This window comes from Scyliorhinus canicula, chromosome 1 (genome assembly GCF_902713615.1).
Source record: "Scyliorhinus canicula chromosome 1, sScyCan1.1, whole genome shotgun sequence".
In the NCBI taxonomy this organism is placed as follows: Eukaryota; Metazoa; Chordata; class Chondrichthyes; order Carcharhiniformes; family Scyliorhinidae; genus Scyliorhinus; species Scyliorhinus canicula.
In genome coordinates, this window is record NC_052146.1 from 183,049,026 (window position 1) to 183,071,416 (window position 22,391).

The window sequence follows — 22,391 nt, forward strand, 5'->3', positions numbered from 1 at the left end:
TAACGGCAGTGACCCGGGTCCCGTGATCCCGTTCCGAGGGGAAAACAAAATGGCGGTGTCTGGAGTACCTGCGGCGAAGAAGATGGCGGCGCCCATGCAGCGCACGTTGTGGGGGCTGGGCAAGATGGCGATGACCATGGAATGCACATGGAGTCGGAGGATGAAGATGGCGGTGCCCATGGTGCGCACATGGCGGGGATGGCGAAAGATGGCAGCGCCCACTGATCGCACGTTGAGTTGGGGAAGGAAGATGGCGGCGCCCACTGATCACACGTGGCCCCGGGGGCAGCGGACAGCGATTGGCTGAGGCGAGGGGGTAAGTTCGGGCGCGATAGCAGCAACTGCGCAGGACTGACACACCGCTGCATAGTGGCCTTTCATGCCACAAGATTTGCAGATCGCGGTGCGGGTCGAGCAGTGCTGGTGGGGGTGCTTCTGCTGACTGCAGAAGTAGCAGCGGGGACCCCCAGGATGCGTGGTGCGGCGAGCAGCACAGGCATACTGCGCGGGAGCGGCTCCAGTCGGGGAGGGTCAGTTGCGGGGTCCACGAGGGGTAGGATGGGTGGGCCGCGCGGCTGGCGGGATAGGATTGCACATTACGGGAAGCGGCCATCATTGAGAGCGCTAAAGTCTTTGTAGCCGCAAGATCGAGAGCGGCCCCTTCCAGCAGTCGTTGCCGGATGGGGTCCGATGCAATACCCATTACAAATGCATCTCGCATGAGTAGATTCGAATGTTCCGTGGCCGTGACGGCCTGGAAGTCGCAGTCCCGTACTAAAGGGATAAGGGCCCGCCAGAAATCCTCAATCGACTCACCCGGTTGCTGAACGCGAGTGGAGAGTACATGTCTCGCAAACAGAGTGCTCGTTGACTGAGCGTAATTCTCTTTGAGCAGTTCCATGGCCCGGGCGTAGGTAGGCGCATCCTGAATCAGCGGGAACATGCTGGAGCTCAACCTTGAGTATAGGAGTTATATCGTCTGAGCCTCCGATGGTGCAGGGTCCGCTGAGGAGATGTAGGCCTCGAAAACAGCCTGCCAGTGGTGAAAGTCTTTCCTGGCGTGTGGCGACTGTGGATTCAGCTGCAGGCGATCAGGCTTGATTCTGATGTCCATGGTGTTGGAAAACCTCACTGTAATAAATTGTGACGCTAACAATTGCACACAAAAGACTTGAATCGGTACAAGGGAGGCTTTATTACAGTGAGATGCTATTCCTTCGGCTGCAGCTGTAGAATGGCATCTCAGGGAAGCTTACGAATATTTATACTGCTCCCTGGGGGCGGAGCTAGCCGGCAGGGGCTTACCGGAAAACCTGTAATACAGGTACTGTCATACATCCCCTAATGCAAGCACACACATATATACAGTGATAGAGATCACCACAGTGATATACACTAAAGTTTACTCCAATCAGTCTATGTGTTCTTTTCCACCTATAACAACTAGCCCAACATTTCGTTTAAATACTCACGCACCCATTTGGTTTGGATTTAAATTTAAAATATCGAACAGCATCTTCTAACCGATTCCTGCAACAGAATGTGTTTCATCCCGTTTTGAATATAACTTATAATTCTTGTACTCTTGAGTTCAAAAGTTGCAGCATATTTGAGCCCACCCTGCAAATCGCGAAGAAAGCTGCCCACTGAAATTGAGTAGGCCCACGAATGAGGATTTCCCCTATTCTGAGGAACTTTGACTCTGGCGGCATCTATGAGGATGCTGCAAGGCATCCATGTGCCAGGGGAGTGCCAGGGTGCCACCCTGCCCTCTGCCCGATCACCCAAGGGTCTCCAATGACCTTGGAGGCCCCTCCCCCAGGTGCCATTATGACTTGTCCACGTTTGTGTGGACCAACACTAAACGGCGACCTGGCGCCTTCTCCCAGGTGCGGTGGGTGACTCCGAGGTGTTCATTTAAATATACATTTCTGGATCTCGCCCAGTGAGGGCACGATCCAAACTGTGCTGAGCAGAGTGAGTCAGGTGACTCGCACAAGGCCTCACGCCTGATGCGGAACCAGGTTTGGAACTCGCGCGCGATTCACCTATTGCTCCCGGACCCGCGCTGGGCACAAACGGGAATCAATCCCTATTTAAACTAACTATCCCCACAGAAGCCTTGCAACTTTTCCTCATTTAGTTTCCCCACATAAGCCCCAAGCTTTAACTTCATTGTCCTCAGAGAATCATAAAGCAATGCATGAAAAGGTGGACATTTGATCCATTTGGCATTGTAGGCCCTGTTGGAGGGCAGTGCAATTAATCCCAAACTTCTGCTCGTTCGCTACAGCCCTCAGTTTTATTTTCACATCAGTTCTTATCCAGTTCTCTTTTGATATGATGGTTCAATCTGCCTCCACCACCCAACAGGCAGTGCACTGTAGACCACAACAACCTCGCTGTGTAAAAAATATTTCCTCATGTCACCACTTGCTCTTTGCCAAATACCTTTAACCTTGTGTCCACTGGTTACCCTTACCAAACATCCTGCCTCTGAAAATGGTTTCTCATTATTTACTCTCTCAAAATCGTTCATAACTTTTCAACAATTTCATCAGACCTCCTCTTAACCTTCTCTGTTCTACGGAGCACAATCCCAGTCTCTCCGCTAGCCGATGTATTTTCTCATGGGGTAAATACGAGACCTGTTACCTCGTGCTGTGCACCGGTAGCGCAAATCAGGAAACTCGGCGGAAAATTAAAGTCGGGGGCGAGTTGGGGGGAAATGCACAATTTTGCAATATGTGCTTAAGGTGCCAGCCAAGCAGCCGGACATCAAAACCAAAGCTTTTCCCGAGGCTGTACGGATGGAATTCCAAATATGGATGAGCCATAAAGTTTAACAGAATTTGAGGAGAAACATGGTCCATAAAAATGTAATTAGTGAAAAAATCCCTCAGCTTAGATGTTTCGGAATTTGCAAATTGGATACCCGGTGGAGAATTATGCTTTAGAAAAAAAGTAATGTGAAAAGGAAAAGTTGGCCTGGAGAATAAGAATGATGTTCAACTTCTATTTACAGATGTATTATTCAGGGATGAAATTACACTATAAACCCCATGATAACACTCCAAATATCTTGGGTATGCTGTGCTGTGGAGCTGTCAGCAAGTCTGATTAGCCCATACCAGGACTAAACTGAGAATCATGCAGGAGTATACTGCCGGCGACATGGAATCCAATTGTGTGATTCTCCTGCCAAGTGGGAGCAATGGAATGATAAGCGTTATGAACAAAGCTGGCTCCTTGTCAAGACACTTCAAGACGTTTGTTACACTGAATGCAGATCGAACAAGGAACAAGCAAAATGTTATCAATCTACTTGTAGCTGTTAATGGCTTTTGCATAGTACATGAGTGTTCCTAACACTCCCTTACCATTTTGTAATTGAACTGTAATTAGTCAGAGTAATATCAAACTACTCACAACTTTTCAAATAATTTGCTTTTAGCAGTTTGGACCCCTACTCTAAATTACTGTTAAGACATTGCCAGTGCTTAATGGATTTGGATGGGTCAGGCTCAGTAGGCAGGGCCTGAAATTCTGATGAAGGTGGATAAGCAGGGGGGGTGGCGAGAGACCCTCTATTAGGATAGTTATTTGAGGAGGTTGGGAGGCCCAGTGAAGAGGTCGAGGGTGCTTGCGCATTTGAAAAGTTTGAAAGGAGATGTGGCGATGCTGCAGGAGACTCATTTGAGGGTGAAGGATAAGGGGAGGCTTAGATAGGGCTGGGTTAGCCAGGTGTTTCACTCAGGCTTTGATAGTAGGGCACGCAAGGTTGTGGTTCTGGCAATAAAAGAGCGAGGTTCCAAATGGAGAAAGTTGTGGCAGATCAGGAAGGTAGATACATAATAGTGACAGGGGCATTGGAAGGGAGGTTGCTGGCGTTGGTAAGCGTCTATAGTCCCAACCAGGATCATGCAGGATTTGTAAAGAAGGTGTGTGGGGCCATCTCTGACTTTGATTCACATGAATTGATAGTGGGTAGAGACTGGAACATGGTGCAGGAGCCAAAATTGGACAGGTCATGACCGCGATTGCTTATTCAGTCAGGGGGAGTGAAGGCGTTGGCTGGGCAAATGGTGGAAATAGGAAGAGTGGATCCTTGGAGGTTCTTGCATCCGTGGGAGCAGGGGTATTCTTTCTTCTCTTCAGTTTATAAGGCCTATTCGCGGATAGATGTTTTGTGGCGGGGAAGTCACTATTGGCCACGGTCAAGGGGTTGGAATATTTGGCAATTGCAATATCGGACCATGCACCACACTGTGGTGATATGGTGTTGGAGAAGGGAATAGTGCTGAGGTGGGGGTGAAGATTGGATGTGGGGCTGTTGGGGTACTGAGGGTGTTGTGATAAGATTGAAAAAGTAATTGAGGAATATGAGCGGTTTAATTGTATGGGTGAGATCTCACAGCCGGTGGTATGGGAAGCTTTGAAGGCAGAGGTGAGGGGGAGGTGATATAGTTTAAGGCAAAGGTGAATAAGGAGGTGAGGGTGGAGTGGCAAAGGTTAATAGATGAGCTATTGGAAGTGAATAGGAGGTATGCAGAGGATGTGGATCCAACACTGTTGGAAAAGAGGAAGGAGTTGCAGGCGAGTTTTGACTGGCTGTCCACAAGGAAGGTGATGCACCAATTGAGGCAGGTGAGGGGAACAGTCCACCGAGTATGGACAGAAGGCGTTCATGCTGACAGGTCAACCTCGGAGGGAGGTAGTGGCGAGGGAAATTGTTCAGGTGCGGGATAGGGCAGGGAAGTGGGTGGTGGCTACAGATCAGATTAATAGGGTGTTTGAGGAGTTTTACGAGAGATTGTCTAGGTCCGAGTCACCTGGGGAGGATCGGGAGATGCAGGAATTCCTGGATAGTTTAGAATACCTGAGGTTGGGAGAGGGGGGGACAGGGCCATAATGGAGGGGGTGATAGCGGAACAGGAGATAAAAGATGTGATTGGGAGGATGCAGTTGGGGAAGGCAGTAAGGCCGGATGGATTTCCGGTGGAGAATTACAAGAAATTTAAAGGTAAGTTGGCGCCGCTGATGGTGGGGATGTTTGAGGACGTGATAGGGATGGGGATGTTGCCACAGACTTTAGGGCAGCCATCGATCCCCCTGTTGCTCAAGAACGAAAAAGATCCAACAGAATGTGGGTCGTATAGGCCCCATATCACTTTTGAATGTGGACGCAAAGGTGTTGGCGAAGGTATTGGCGGGTAGGTTGGAGGAGTGCCTCCCGAAGGTGATAGTTGAAGATCAGACGGGGTTTGTGAAGGGGACACAGCTCTTATTGAACATGAGGAAGGTATTGAACGTGATTATGGCGCCGGCGGAGGGGAGGGAGGTGGTGGTTGTGGCATTAGATGCCGAGAAGGTGTTTGACCGTGTAGAGTGGGGCGATTTGATGGCGGTTCTGGAGCGCTTTGGGATTGGGCAACAATTTGTAGATTGGGTAAGGCTGCTGTACAGCGAGCCGAGGGCGAGTGTCCGCACCAATAATATGGATTTGGGTTATTTTGCTCTGCACCACGGGACCAGGGAGGGATGCCCAATGTCCCCCCCGTTGTTCACGTTTGCGATTGAGCCGTTGGCCATCGCATTGAGGAGTTCAGAGGTGTGGAAAGGGATAGTGCAGGGGAGGGGGGGGGGGGGGGGTAGAGCATAGGGTATCTATGTATGCGGACAACCTGCTGTTTTATGTATCGGAACCGGGTGCACCAAGGGGGCATATTGGAGTTGCTTCGAGTGTTTGGGTCTTTTTCGGGATATAAACTCGGATTAGGAAGGTGTTGTTGCAGTGAGGATGGCAGTCAGGTGGCTGGGTTTTCAAAATTTATTATATTATTACTGGGCGGCGAAAGTGGAGAAGGTGAGGAGCTGGGTTAGAGGGGAGGGGACTCCCAGTGGGTCAGGATAGAGGAGATTCTGTGTAAGGGGTTGGGGCTGAGGGTGTTGGGAACAGCGCCATTCCCGATGGTCCCAGGGAAATACTCAGGGGGTCCGGTAGTAGTAGCGACGTTGGAAATCTGGAGGCAGTTGTGCCAGCACTTCAGGCTGGGGGCGGGGCCAAGGGAAATGCCGATTCGGGGGAATCACAGATTTGAGCCAGGGAAGTGGGATGGGAGTTTTCCAAGATGGGAGGAGAAGGGAGTTAGGGTGCTAAAGGATTTGTTTCCAGGAGGCTGGTGGCGGCATTGAAGGAGCTGGGGGTGAAATATGGGTTGGGGCAGGGGGAAATACTGAGGTATATGCAGGTCTGGGATTTCACTAAGAAGGAGATACAGAGGTGTCGGCCTCCACACAGTTACAGGAGGTGCTGACGACATGGGGAATGGAGGAGGAGGTGGTGTTGTTGATTTATGGGGCGATTCTGGGAGAAGAGCAGACACCGCTGGAGGGGATTAAGGCAAAGTAGGAGGAAGAGTTGGGAGAGAGCATCGAGGAGGAGGTGTGGTGTGAGGTGCTCCAGAGGGAAAATGCCTCAACTTTGTGCGCGAGCTTGGGGCTGATACAGCTAAAGGTGGTGTATAGGGCAAAACTCACAAAGGCGAGGATGAGCTGACTCTTAGAGGGAGTCGAGGATTTGTGGGCATTGCAGGGGCAAAGGGGCGCAAACCATGTTCATATGTTTTAGTCCTATCCAAAGTTGGAGAGGTATTGGTGGGAGGTGTTCAGGGTAATTTCGAAGGTGGTACATGTGAGGCTTGAGCCGGGTTCTGTGGAGGCCATATTCAGGGTATCGGATCGGCCGGGGTTGGAAGCAGGTGCACGGCGGCAGATGGTTTAGCCTTCACCTCGCTGATCGCCCGAAGGCGGGTCCTGTTGGGGTGGAGGTCAGTTTCTCCACCCTGTGCCCTGGCGTGGCGGGGGGATCTGTTGGAGATTTTTAAGGAATATTTTTATTGGCATTTCTCATATTTATAAACAGTTGTATATATACATCACATTTTTCTTGCCTGTGCTACTTTACTTTATTGTGCAGACACGTTTATTTTGTCCTTCGTTTAACTGACCCTATGCCCTCTGGATCGGTCTGCCCCGTTGTCCCCCCCCCTCCCTTCTCCCCCCCCCCCCACTCCCTTCCTCCCCCCCCCTTTGGCTTCTGCTGTGTTTTTCTTTTATTTTCCGGTAAAAGGAGGGGGGGTAGCCCCCCGTCCCCCCTTGTGGTTTCCCCACCTTCCTTCCATCTCCCCACCCCCCCCCCCCCCCCCCCCCCCCAGGTTGCACAGTCCTTTGGTTCTTCATCTATCTTGGTTTTTTATTCTTAGCTTACTCCTCGTTGCTGGCCTCGAACAGGTTTTGGAACAGGCCGACAAACTGCCCCAAGTGTACAGAAAGCTCTCCTCCAACCCTCGGATGGCGTACTTAATCTTCTCCAAGTGGAGAAATACCGAAAGGTCAGCGAGCCAGTCTGCAGCATTGAGTGGGGCTGCCGATCGCCAGCCGAGCAGGATTCTCCGGCGTGCGATTAGGGAAGCGAAAGCGAGGGCCCTCTTCCCCATGTGTAACTCTGGCTGCTCTGATACCCCATGGATTGCCACTATTGGGCATGGCTTCACCCTCACCCCCACAACCTTGGACATTGATATGGCTGTCTAGAACCCAGGACGTTTGGGGAAAGCCCAGAACATGTGGTTGGCCGGGCTCCTCTGGCACCGTTCACATTTGTCCTCCACCTCCGGGAAGAACCTGCTCATTCAGGTTCTGGTCAGGTGCGCTCTGTGCACCACTTTGAGCTGCATTAGGCTGAGCCTTGTGCAGGAGGAGGTGGAGTTAGCCCTGCCCAGTGCTTCGCTCCAGAGTCCCCACCCTACCTTTGTCCTCCCATTTTGTCTGGTCTCATCCAGTGGTGTTCGAGCTTTGTCCAGTAGCTGTCCGTATATTTTCCGACAAAGCCCCCCCTTCTCGCTGCTTGTACCTATCAGGTCCTTAGGTAGTGTGGTTCCTGGGGCCCCGGGGTACCCTACTGTCTCGTTGCGGAGTAAGTGTTTTATTTGGAGGTGTTCCATTTCCTGTCCTTTTGCTAGTTTCCACTTCCTCGTCAGTTCGTCCAGTGTCGCCAGTCTGTGCCCTACATAGAAGTCTCCGACCGTCAATGTGCCCCTGTCCCGCCTCCCTCTTTTGAAGGTGGTATCTAGCATGGCTGGGGGGAATCTGATTGCCACAGATGGGAGACATGGGGGGCATTTGGCTGTCCCGAAGAGTTGTCTCAGCTGGGTCCACGTTCTCAGCGTAGCCGCCACCACTGGGCTCGTTGTGTATCTTGTTGAGGAGGATGGGAGTGTTGCTCTGGCCAGGGCCCGGAGGGTCATTCCTTTACAGGATGCCTCCTCCATTTGTACCCAATCTGTGTCAGATTCTTGTACCCATCCCCGTGGCGTGCAGAGGTCTGGTGATGCCCGGGGCAAATCTTGATTGTATGCCCCAAAGACTCAAGTAGCACCAACCTCTCTCTCCCTTCTAGCTTCCCCGTCTAGCTCTTCATGACTTGCAAATGGAAAATGGAAATTGAAAGGCCGGGAACAAGCAGCGACATGCCAAACAATTCCAACAAGTACCGAGAGCAACTTTTATTTTTCATTAGTGGATGTCAGTCTTCTGCCATCCTGTGACCTTCACCCATTATTTGTTTCACGTTGATTGTATATTGGGAGCAAAATAATTGGGGAGGGATACATGACCTGTGGCTGTGGCTTCACGGTCCTGGTGTGGACAAACTCAAAGACATCTCCGGCTGGAGACTTCAGGAAGGAGAAACTTGCGGGCCTGGGGGAGGGGTGCTTTGAATATGATCATCAAACATATTCAAATGCTCTTTTAATATTTCCACATTTCCTGTTGCTAGGCCGACTTAAATGCTGTAAATAATTAATCGGATCAAACAATCCATTTTGATGTGCTAAATGTAGAGATAGCCATCTTGAACATTGGCTTGTGATGACATTGTGGTGATAAATAACTGACAGAGCATGCCACTGCAACAGCCTTGGATTCTTTTCGTATTAAAAGTCCTACTTTATAATGTGCAAAAAGTAAATTATGCTGTAGAGCAGTGGTTCTCAACCTTTTTTTAACCCATGGACCCCTTTTCCTCTTAATTTTTTTTTGTGGACCCCCATAGTGAGTAATTAAGAAAAAAATGCAGATTTATTCAATGAGATCCCTGTGGTTGATGCTGCTCAGCGAGTTTTTTTATATTCGGCTCCATCGAGGTCAATGATAGTCGAAGATCACCCTTTTTCACAATGTCGAGTCTATTACGAGCTTTTGATAATAAGTGAAAAACACGACTAAATCCTGATTCAACAAGGTAAGATTATGGAAAAACTATAACGTAGAGCTGTGTTTTATCCCAGAGTAGTGGGTACTTTTTAGCAGTGTCATTTGTTTTCCATATATTATGCTTTCCATCTTTGAATTTTGCGTGCAATATTTCATCACTTTGTAATTCAACGAGGGTCTCCTGTAAAGAAATGTTATTCATAACTTGAGTTAGGATGAAAAATCTGAAAGAAAAATAGTTTGAATCGAACTATGAACTTTATTAAACATATGAAAACTGCGTTCCAGGCAAAGCAAGGCATATTCTCTTCACCCATAAATTTATGAATCCCAAGGGAGATTAGTGGGACAATTAGGGCCACAGCAAATGAACCTTTTTGGTTCTGAGCTCCTTCAGCCCTCAAGGTAAATTAGATAGATTATAATCTCTCTTTGACCTTTGTCAGTGCGAGAGAGAGAGAGAGAGAGAGAGAGAGAGAGAGAGAAAGGTGAATATTCATCATGAAAACAAACATCTAAGGTCGCTGCCTGCTACCTGAGAAAAGATGGGTGATTTTCACCTCCGTTTGTTCTAGGTAACTTTAAATTTACAACACTGTCAAATGTAAAGTTTTTTTCTTCTACTTGATTGCCATAAAAAATTCATAGCTACATGAATATTTCTACTTTTAGTATTTTAATATGGCGTAGATTACTGTAAAAATGTTATTCTCAGTAATAACAATTGTTCTGAAGTAGAATTGCTCTATGGACCACTAAAATATCACCGTGGACCCCCAATTCGGTATTTTTTTTGTGTGGACCCCCGGTAATGTTACATGGACCCCCAGGGGACCCCCATGTGGACCCCGGTTGAGAACCACTGCTGTAGAGCAATTGGACAAAATTAAACAGCCCCACCATCTCTCGCCATTAGTTTGATAGGAGATGCTAATTAATGAAGATATGAACCAAGTAGAATGCAGAATACTTTTGCTATAATCAGAACATCATTGATTTTTCTGTTCGATTATCACAAATTAACCGAAACATCCAATAAACATGCTCTTTTTCCTGGCAATTCCGATCGGAATTCTGAAGGGCGAGATGGAATCAGGTGGATATGTTATATTTCTAAGAGAAATTCGGGCTCAATGGATGATTCGGTGTGATTTCACCCTGTCAGTGGTTTATGTCATCTACCTGCTCACAGTGGGATTGGCTTCTCTGGAGTCACTGGGAGTCGAGTGGCAGAATTCTAGGCTCTCAGGCAACAATTAGCACAGTTTAAAAAGAATCACAACTCGTGAATGATGTGATGTGAGGAGAACTTACCATCATCCACACACAGACATACATACACATACACAAAAGCATTGCTCCAAGTGCAATTCATTCTTCCATCTCTCTCAGCCCACAGCGGAACATTCAATCTTGTGTGGATCGCCTTCACACAGAACACAGGCAGAGAGAGACCCAAAGGATCTCTTCCCGGCGTACTGAATGCTTCCCTCCCCACACGCTGCAGGTAGAAGCGAATGGGAGGAAGGGGAGCCTTGAGTAAGATCTGCTGATGCCCCCATCCAATGGATGCCCGGGGCCAACGCACCGTCGCCCCCCCCCCCCCCCCCCCCCCCGCATGCCGCTGCCCCTCACTCTTTCTGCCGTTACTGCCCAGTGGTAGTATTGTAGGTTTGGTAAGGCCAAACCCCCTTTGATTTTCATTCTTTGCAGTGTCTGTTTGGGAATTCTCGAGCACCACCACCACCCACCACCCACCCACCCCCAACAAACACAAACGCCATGATTAGACTGTCTACATTTTGGAAAAAGCCCTTGGGGATGAAGATCGGAATGGATCCAAACAGGAAGAGGAACCTTGGCAGTACGTTCATCTTGATCGTCTGCACTCTCTCCGCCAGGGAGAGTGGGAGTGAGCCCCACCTTTGAAGGTCTCTTCTTACTTCCTCCACCAGGCTGGTCAGGTTCCACTTGTGGATCTGTGTCCAGTCCCTGGCTATCTGGATCCCCAGATATCGGAATCTGTTCTGGGCTGTTTTGAACGGGAGCCCCTCCAGCTGTCCCTCCCCCATTTGGGTTCACTGGGAATGCCTCGCTTTTGCCCAAGTTAAGTTTGTAGCCCGAGAAGGTTCCAAACTCTTTCAGTATTTGCAGTATTGCAGTCCCCGGTAGAAGGTCTCAAACGCCCGACTGACCTCCTTTGGCTCTGTTACCAGTCTGCCTCTGTTATCCTTTACCTGCGCTATTTCCCTCGTGGCTGCCTGCTTTCTCAGCTGGTGAGCCAATAGACGGCCAGCCTTGTCTCCGTGTTCGTAGAAGGTCCCCCGTGTCTGATGGAGTTGGTGCACTGCTTTCCTAGCAGATAGCAGGTTAAAGTCCATTTGCAGCATTTTCCTCACCACCAGCAGCTCTATGGTTGGGGCCTCAGAGTATTTTCTGTCACTTCCAGGATGGAATCCACCAGTTGTTGCCTGGTCGGCCTCTCTGCCCTATCTCTGCTTGCCTTGTAGGCTATCATCTGTCCTCTAATCACGGCCTTCAGTGCCTCCCAGAACATGGAGGGTGAGACCTCCCCGTTTTGGTTGTTACTAACGTAGTCGCCTATGGCCCACAATGTTTTTTTGGCAGAAGGCCTTGTCGGCCAGGAGTTCCATGTCCAGCCTCCACGCGGGGCGCTGGGCCCGGCCTGTCTCCAACCTCACATATAGTGTGGAGCGTGGTCAGAGAAACGATCGCGGAGTACTCCGTTCCCGTGATCCCTGGAAGCACCGATTTCCCCACTGCAAAGAAGTCGATACGGGAGTATACCTTGTGTACTTGTGAAAAGAATGAGAACCCCTTTTCTCCCGGGTACAGGAACCTCCATGGGTCCACCGCCCCCATCTGTTCCATGAAAACTCCTAGTTCCCCAGCCATGCCAGTCTTTTATCCTGCTCCGGGGTTTGATCGGTCAGTCAGGGGTCCAGCACGCAGTTAAAGCCACCCCCCCCATAATCAGTGGGTGTGTGTCGAGGTCGGGGATTTCAGCCATGGTCTTCTTTATGAATTCTGAGTCATCCCAGTTGGGAGCGTACACATTTACCAGTACGACCGGTGCCCCTTCCAGGACCCCGCTGACCATGACGTACCGTCCCCCTGGGTCCGTAACTGTCTTGGTTTCCGTAAACCTCGTCCTCTTGCTAATTAACATTGCTACCCCCTTCGCCCTCGTCCCGTGGCATGAGTGGTACGTCAGTCCCACCCAGCCCTTCCTTACCAGCAGTCGGTACTTCCCCCTCAGGTGCATCTCTTGTAGGTAGATTATTTCTGCTTTTAGGCTTCTTAGGTGGGCGAGGACTCTGGATCTTTTTACTGGGCCTTTGAGTCCCCTTACGTTCCAGGTAACAATCCTGGTTGGGTGGGGGTGGGGGGTTTCTGACCCCCCGGTCCTGCGGGATCACCCATACTTACCCGGTGGACGCACGCCTGCACTCCGGGATTTCCCTTTGTTGGGGGGCCGTCCAAAATGGCCACGATTGCCATTGTCCCCATGAGGTTCGGTCCCAGCGCTCCGGAGTTTCCCTTTGTCCTGAAGCCCTCCCGAGTGGCTGTTTGCGGCGTCATCTTGATTCCTCGCCCTGCTCCATGCCCGATGAGGCCAGTGTCTGTACTGCTTCTCTACCTCTATTTTGTTCTGCGCTCTCCCCCTGACTCCTCGCTCCCAGTCCCTGACCCTCTGTCCCCCCCCTCACGTGTTCTCCCCCTCCCGTCTGCCCCCCCCCCCCCCTCTTGTGCCAGGGACTCCCTCTCCCCGAGAGGCGCTCAGCGGCTCTCCTTTCTTCCTGCCCTCCCATGTTGGCCCTCCTCACTAGCACGGTGGTCCCCCCCTCCCAGTACTTGCCCTGCTCTGGCCCTGTTTAACCTTCCTCTTACTAGCCCTTGTCTCGGCCTCCTGTCCGCTTTCCTCACCCTCACTTCCCTTGCTCCACTCCCCCCCATCGCATTTAGAGAAGAAACAAGCCTGGAAACGAGGCAGCACAGTCCTGACTAAAACAGAAAACAAATGTGTACAGTTTATGATCTTATTGTCTCTGTTAACGGTCTGTCCTCCGCTCTTTGTTCCGATTCTTCCCTTCTTTTCCGTCCCTGTGGCTTTCATGGCTGTTGCTGCTGTTCCTCCCCCAGTTTGTTCAATTTCACAAACTCATCAGCCTCTGCTGGGATGTTAAAATACAGTTCCTGCTCCCTAAATGTTACTCAGGGTCTGGTCGGGAACAACATCTCAAATCGCACCTTCCTTTTGTAGAGTGCTGATTTTGCCCTGTTAAACTCAGCCCTTCTTTTTGCCAGGTCTGCCCCAATGTCCTGATACACCCTTACGTTCTTCCTTTCCCACGTGCTCGGTCTCGTCTGCTGGGCCCATTTTAGAATTTTCTCCCAGTCTTGGAACCGGTGCAGCTTTGCTCCACGGCTTTGGGCTTGGGTCGGAGCAACCTGTGCACCATGTCTATTCTGGGGGGTTTGGATATCCTTCCCTTTCCACTAGCTTGCCCAGCATTTGGGCGATATAGCCTGTTGGGTCTCTGCCCTCTATCCCCTCTGGCAGACCCACTATTCTAACGTTCTGCCGCCTGGACCCATTTTCCTGGTCCTCCACTTTCCCTCTTAGGCTCCCCTGGGACGTTGCCAACCTTATCACCGCGGCTTCCAGAGCTATCACCCTGTCGCTCTGGTCCAGGGCAGCCCTCTCCAAATCCAGAATCGTTTTCTCCTGCGCTTCCTTCTCAAGTCTTCGATGGTTCGCTGCATTTTGCCCGTTGTCTCCGCCAGCATCTCCTTCATCATTGCGCGGAGCTTCACCTGATCGCCTCCTTTATGGCGTTTAGCTCCGTTTTCAGCACACTTCTCTATTCCTCCCGCTGTGCGGGGGTGGGGGGGGTGGGGGGAGGGATGGTTGCCGTGTCCCGTTTCTGCTCGGCTCGCCAGCTTTTCTGCTTCCTGGTTCGCCTTAACCTCCACCTCGCCTCATGTGCTCGTGTGCCTCGCAGCCGCAGGTCCTGTCTTTTCCTTCCCCTTCGCTGCTGCCCCTTCTTACGTCTCCCCGTCCTCCCGATTTATTATTATCTGCAGGCATATTTCTGTCACCTGCCTTTCTCGTTTTGCTGGGTTTTGGTGGAAAGATTGTTTTTAAAAATAAAAAAAAAAATTTTTATTTCAATTTTCAAATTTTCCGGAGAGGAAAAAAAATAGTTTTATCCTCTCCGTGGTCTTCGAGTCCTCTGAATTTCAGGCTGTTTCTTGGGGAACAAAGTCACGATCCCCACTCCTCCTCCACGTGCAGCCGCTCCGCTGAACCCGCCGAGACCAGACTAACCTCGCTCGCCCTTTTAACTTTCCGGCTCCGTGGAATGCAGCTTTGATGCTTCGGCAGGGCGAGGGAGGCGGGGCCGACTTCGGGGAACTTTAATTTTTTTTAAAAACCCAGGGGACACCCCCGAAAAAGACCTCGGTTTTGCAGACCTGCGGGAGCCACTTTCTGTTGCCGTTTTTAACACTCGAAAAGGTGAAGTTTGAGTTAAGGGGAAGGATGGAAGGGTTCTACAATTCATGAGCTTTGTTTATTATTCACTTTCAAGCATTGGATGACGCGCAGTGGTTAGCCCTGCTGCCTCAGAGCATCGAGGTCTCAGGTTCGATCCTCGCTCTGGGTCACTGTCTGTGTGGAATTTGCACATTCTCCCCGTGTTTGCGTGGGTTTTGCCCCCACAATACAAAGATGTTCAGGGTAGGTGGATTGGCCACACTAAATTGCACCTTAATTGGAAAAATGAATTGGGTATTCAGGAATTGGATAGCATTGAACTTTGGGGGGAGGTGGGGGGGGAGGGTTGGACTGCGTATGTTGTTGGTGACTATGTATGGGCGGGTGGTGTATGAGTGAATGGTGGATTCCTGAATCCTTTTTCTTTGATGTTTGTATTTAAAATGTTGAGGGTTGTTTGGGGGTTAGTGGGATGAAGGAATTGTTGGCCAGAGGATTGACATTGTATTTGTTACCGTTGATTGTTTGTTGGTGGGTTTAAATTTGGATGAAAATGTGAAAAAGGAGAATAAAAATATTTTTTAAAAATACATTACCAGTACTTTAATTTTACATGGGAACAGCGCCAAATCGGGGTTCCCCTCCAAGTCACTCACTATCCTGACTTGGAAAAGTTCCTTCACTCTCGTTGGGTTAGAACCTTGGAATTTTCTCCCTAAACGGTATACCTACACCAGATGGACTGCAGCAGTTCAGGAAGGCAGCTCACACCCACTTTCTCAAGGGCAATTAGGGATTGACAATAAATGCTGGCCGAGCCAGCGACGCTCACATCCCGTAAAAAAATAAATAAAACATAAAGGACGAAGCAGCTGTTGTCTGCAAAAAAAACAGGAAGTGATCTGAAACTGAGAAACTCAATGTTCCTTTTGCAAGACTGTAAAGTGTCTTATTGATAGCCGAGGAACTGTTTCAGAGCTTATATTGAGCTTCACTGGGATGGCTGAGAACAAAGGGGTCAGCGTGAGGCAGCAAATTAAGATTAACTAAAAGCTTGAGACCTGCTTACAGACTGGAAGGAGGTGGTTTTTGGAAAAGGGTCACTCAAGCCTTGACTGGGCTCCCCATTGTTGCGGAGATTGGGCCATGAGGAGCGACTACGGCACAGTAAATGGACAGAGGTACAACTAAATCATCATTTCACCTGGAAGGAGTGTTTGGGACCTCGGCTGAGGAGGAGGGAGGTAAAAGGGCAGCTGTTGCATTCTCTTGCACAGGCATGAGAAGATGCTGGGGCCAGTGGGGGGGCTGGGTTGGATGTTGGGAGGATTGAGGAGTGGTCCAGGTGTTCGGGAGGGAACGGTACCTTCAGAATGTAGGAGGCCCTGATCACCCATTACTCCTGTGCTGGCTGACCTCCATCGGTTCCCGATTAAACAAAACCTCCATTTTAAAGTTCTCAACCTGGTTTTCAAACCCTTCCCTGGTCTCGCTGTTCCCTATCTCTGTAATCTCCTCCAGTCCCTCAACTCTCCGAGATATCTGTGCTCATCTAATTCCGACCTCTTGAGCATTTTAATCTTTCAACCATGACTGGCCAAGGGCAGCATGGTGGCCTAGTGGTTAGCACAACCGCCTCACGGCGCTGTGGTCCCAGGTTCGATCCCGGCTCTGGGTCACTGTCCTTGTGGAGTTTGCACATTCTCCCCGTGTCTGCGTGGGTTTCGCCCCCACAACCCAAAAATGTGCAGAGTAGGTGGATTGGTCATGCTAAATTGCCTCTTAATTGGAAAAAATAATTGGATAATCTAAATTTTTAAAAAAAACCATGACTGGCCACGCATCCACCTGATTCCTGGAATTGGGTCATTAAACCTCAACACCTCACTCTCTTTTCCATGAAATAATCAGAGGACTCTCAGGTACAGAATGACGGTTTATTGACCAACATATTGGGAGAGCCCAGCTTCAGAGATAAACCTCCAGAACTGGCTCTGCCAATGTAAAAAATCAGGAAACATTTATACAGGGTGTGGCTACGTAGGCAAGAATATTGATTACGTTGGATCGTGTCTGTTTTTAAATTTTACATTAAGTAGATTATGTACGTGCACCAGGCAGAGTAAGTGTTATCAACCCTTATCTCCCCTTCATTTTTCTATGGGTTCCTCCCTAACCCCATTACTTGGTGTCAGATCCAATCAATGTGCCTGGTGCCTAGGTTACGTTAGAAAAACATGTTTGTTAATCTCTATGCTGACTGCTGTAGATTGTGTGTTAAGAACAAGCTGTTTAAGGTCACTGGAATCTGGTTTAACTGGAACATGTTGCTAACTGCTGTAGATGTTGCCACATCAAGCTTTTAGCTGACATCTTTATGAAAGTTGCTTCAGTATACTCTACTACATTATATAGATTCAAAATCCCTTAGAATAAGTGCTAATTCCCGTACCAGCCTCCCCGAACAGGCGCCGGAATGTGGCGACTAGGGGCTTTTCACAGTAACTTCATTGAAGCCTCATCGTGACAATAAGCGATTATCATTATCATAATTGTCCTAATTGTTATCAATAAATCCTAATCATTTGCTTCGCACAACACTCACTATCTCTCTTTTCTCCTTTAAGAATTTCCTTAAAATCGACCTCATTGATCAAGATTTTAGCCATCAGTCTTAATACTGTCTTATGTGGTTCGGTGTTAAATTTTACTTTAGAATACTCCTGTGAAGCACCTGGGATTCTATTACGTTAAATTCACGATATAAATATGAATTGTTGTTGGGAAACACGCAGCTGTGTTCTCAATATGCCCAAGTTCATTGAGGGTGGAAGTTGAGTTTTGGGATAGTCAAGTGGCAAATTACACTGAAATTTTATGTCATGCACGTTGGTAGATCACAGAATATGGTCTCATTTTAAAATTAAAAATAATTTATTCTTGTGATGCCACAGTCAACATTTATTGCCCATCTTAGTTGCCCTTGAGAGGGGGATGGTGAGCCACCTTCTCAAACTGTTCATTCGGTCTGACCAAGATGCCCCACTCTGCTGTTAGCTAAGGGGTTCCAGATCTTGGCCCATGAAGACATGGTAATATGTGGACAAGTGTGGATGCTGTAACCTGTGGGGGAGCTTGATAGTGGTGGTGTTCCTATGCGCCTGCTGCCCTTGTCCTTCTAGGTGGTAAAGGTTTGCTTCAGGAGGTGCTGACGAAGAAGCCTGGGGGAGTTGCTGCAATGCATCTTGTTTCTGGTACACAATGCTGCCACTGTTCGCCATGGTGGAGGGAGTGAATGGTTATGGTTAGGATGGGGATTAAATGGGCTGCTTTGTTTTGGCTGGCGTTGAGCTTCTTGGGTGTCATTGGAACTGGATTCAAAACAGAATTCAAAACAGATTCAAAAACAGCTTCTTCCCTGCTGTTACCAGACTCCGAAACAACCCTCTTATGGACTGATCTGATCTCTTCACACATCTCCCCTACTGAGTAGAACTACACTCCTGTATGCCGATGCCAGTGTCTATGTATTTACATTGTGTATTTTATGTTTGCCCTATTATGTATTTTCTTTCCATGTACGGAATGATCTGTTTGAGCTGCACGTAGAAAAATACTTTTCACTGTACCTCAGTACATGTGACAATAAACAAATCCAATCCAATCCATTCCAATATGAGAACAGGCGATGTGCAGCCCACGCCACCAGAGATGGACACCTGGGGCGGGCTCAGGTGCCCTGTCAAACGGTCATCAACCAGACCATTGGGTTTTGAGATGCCCTCCCGATGCATCATTGGCAGAATGCCAGAGGAAATGGCAAAAGGGCGCGAAGGGAGTGGGATAAAAACAGGCACCCAAGGCACATCAGGAGCAAAGACTCGGCGTGGGAGGTGACCTTGACCAGATCGGAGAAGTGAAGACCAGACCTGACCAGACCAGAAGGAAGGAATAGACCGCGAGCTAGAGCCACCTTTGTGAAGATGGGTCAGAGGAATTCCAGTGATCAGCTCCATAGCCTACCAAGCCATCTTTACGGGTTGTGTACACTGATCTTGGGTACCTCGAGTATTCTGTGGGTAATAGAAGGGTTAATTGTGTTAATAAATATTGTTGAATTTTGAACTTGTGTTTGCGGTTTGTTTCCTCGTAAATAAAGACACCCGAGGTAAAACCTTTGAATAAGTAAACTGATCGAAAGTCCCTGAGGTTTTACAGGTACAACATTCTATAATGTGATATATTTTCAAACATCTCCTGTAAGCCCTTATACACATCATCCAGACCAGCCTCATCAGCCCTTTCCGTTATCTCATCAAACAACTTCTCAAGTTAGTCAAACATGATTTGCCTTTCACACGTTTATGCTCAAACTCATAATGTTCACTATTAGTCCATATTTTTTCCAATGCTAATTAATTTTGTCCTGGATTATTAGCTTGAAAGGTTTCCCCACCCCTGACATTAGATGGTTACCCTTAGAACCATAGAATTCTATGTGCAGAAGGAGGCCATTCGGCCCATTGAGTCTATACCAATCCTCTGTAAGAGCACCCTAATTAGGCTCACTCCCCTGCCCTAATCCCGTAACCCCACATAATCTGTACATCCCTGGGTACTAAGAGGAAATTTAGCATGGCCAATCCACGTAACCTGCTCATCTTTGGACTATGGGAGGAAACCGGAGCACCCGGAGAAAACCCACTCAGTCATGGGGAGAAAGTGCAAACTCCACCCAAGGCTGGAATTGACCCCAGGTCCCTGGCACTGTGTCACCCTGTAATGACCAGATTTATCCCGCTCCCCTTTTTAAAAAAACCTTAGGGTACCCATTTAATTTTTTCCAATTAAGGGGCAGTTTAGCGTGGCCAATCCACCGAACCTGCACATCTTTGGGTTGTGGGGGTGAAACCCACGCAGACACAGGGAGAATGTGCAAACTCCACACGGGCAGTGATCCAGGGCCGGGAACGAACCTGGAACCTCGACATTTTTTTTTAATAGTGAAAGATTATTTCCACTGGTTTCTGCTTGTATTTGGAGAGTGGCCAGTGCATTCGACACAGAAAACGTCAAGGTCAGGTCATGACTGAGACATCAGAGCTTGCTGCTCCATGAGCCAAGCTACTCCAGGGCACCCATGCCATTGGTATTTACCTGCTCGTGTGGACAGTCACCTGGAAAAAAGATAACTAATGCAACCACACATATCCAGCCTTATCAACCCCTTCCCAATCAATAGCTGAGCGATATTACATATTGAACTAAGAAGTGAAGAGATAAGTAGGGTTAGAAGTTGAGGTCGATGAACTTTCATCAGAAGTTGACACTTTAGCGGAATTTTGCACCCGTGTTTGTCATGAACTCAAAATCTCGCGAGAATGAGAAAACTTGTACAATTTCCCCGCCCCTCATCGGTGATGTAACGAGGTTCCTACCCGTTTCAATACATTTTAATAAATTTTAGTATAATTAGCAGGCTTCCTCACCATGCATTCTCCCCGCATTTAGAATTCCTCATGCCGATGTGATACCATGTCGGGGAGGCTTACAACAGGTATTTAAAAACATGAAGCAGTCGAGGAGAATCCGCCTGGAGCACACAGGTAAGTATTGCCCCCAGGTGAAGAGGGACAGCCCAGAGAGTGCCCTGATGATTCCCCCGCACCCTGGCACAGCCCAAGGCATCCTGGCACTTCCCCCTGTTTCTGCCCCTTGACATTGAGTTCTTCACCAATATCGAGTTTGAGCTGATCTTGTGAAATGCTGGAGGGAGGCGAGCTCACGAGTGGTGGGCACAGGGTCAGACAGCGTGTTGGAGCTATTTCTCCAGAGCCGGAGTTCGTAAATCCATGGCATTGAGCATTTGACATAATTTGAGCTGTAAGGCTGGTTTATTGAGGTGCACGGCGTTGGCTGAGAACGGCTGAGGGTGAGGTAAGTCGCAGGGAAAATGTCAGCTTCAGATCTCACTCCCTCTCCCTTGTCTCCACTATGATGTCCTCTCCCCTTGATCTCTTCTCTACCCCTCAAATCCTCTATCTCCCCTCTGAACTTTCGCTGCAATTACACTCCTTCCCCCATCCCAACCTCCCCTCTTTCCATCAAAGTCCTCTCCCCCCCCGTTCAGTCTTCAGCCAGTACAATTCACTCCATGCGATATCAAGAAATGGCTGAAGGCACTGGATACTGCAAAGGCTCTGGGCCCTGTCAATATTCCAGCAATAGTACTGAAGACTTGTGCTCCAGAACTTGTCGCACCCCTAGCCAAGTTGTTCCAGTGCAGCTATAATACTAGCATCTACCCAGTAATGTGGAAAATTGCCCAGGTATGCACAAGAAACAGGACAAATCCAATCCAGTCAATTACTGCCCTATCAGTCTACTCTCCATCATCAGTAAAGTGATGGAAGGAATCATCAACAGTGCTGTCAAATGGCACTTACTCAGCAATAACCTCCTCATGGATTCTCAGTTTGGATTCTGCCAGGGTCACTCAGCTCCTGACCTCATTACAGCCTTGGGTTTAAACATGAACAAAAGAGCTGAATGCCAGAGGTGATGTGGGAGTTACTGCCAACAAAGCAGCATTTGCCCGAGTATTGCATCAAGGTAGCCCCAGCAAAACTGGAGTCAATGGGAATCAGGGGGAATACCTCCACTGGTTGGAGCCATCAAGGAAAGTGGTTATGGTGGTTGAAGGTCAATTATCTCAGCTCCAGGACATCACTGCAGAAGTTCCCCAGGTTAATGTCCTAGGCCCAACCATCTTCAGCTGCTTCATCAATGACTTTCCTTCCATGTTTGCAGATGACTGCACACTGTTCAGCAACTCCTCAGTTAATGAAGCAGTCCATGTCCAAATGCAGCAAGACCTGGATGATATCCAAGCTTGGGCTGACAAGTGGCAAGTTACATTCACGCCACACAAGTGACAGGCAATGACCATGTCCTACAGGAGAGGAACTAACCATTGCCCCATTACATTCAAAGGCATTACCAGCTGAATCCCCACAATCAACATCTTGGGGGTTACCATTGATCAGAAACTGAACTGGACTAACTATATTAATGTTGTGGCTACCAGGACAGGTTAAAGGTTAGGAATCTTATGGCAAGTAACTCACCTCCTGACCCCCCAGAGCCTGTCCACCATCTACAAGACACAAGTCAGGAGTGTGATGGAATACTCTCCACTTGTCTGGATGAGTGCAGCTGCAACAACATCAAAAAGCTCGAAAGCATCCAGGACAAAGCAGCCCGCTTGATTGCTCCCCCTACCACACACATTCAAACTCTCCACCACGGACGAACAGTGGCAGCCATGTGTACGGTCTACAAGATGCACTGCAGGGACTCACCAAGGTTCCTTAAATAGCGCCTTCTAAACCCACGACCACTACCACCTGGAAGGACAAGAGCAGCAGATACATGGGAACCCCACCACCTGAAGGTTCCCCTCCAAGTCACTCACCACCCTGACTTGGAATTATATCGCCGTTCCTTCACTGTCGCTAGGGCAACATCCTGCACCTCCCTCCCTTGATGTGTCGGCACAATGGGTGTACCTACACCTCAAGCACTGCAGTGG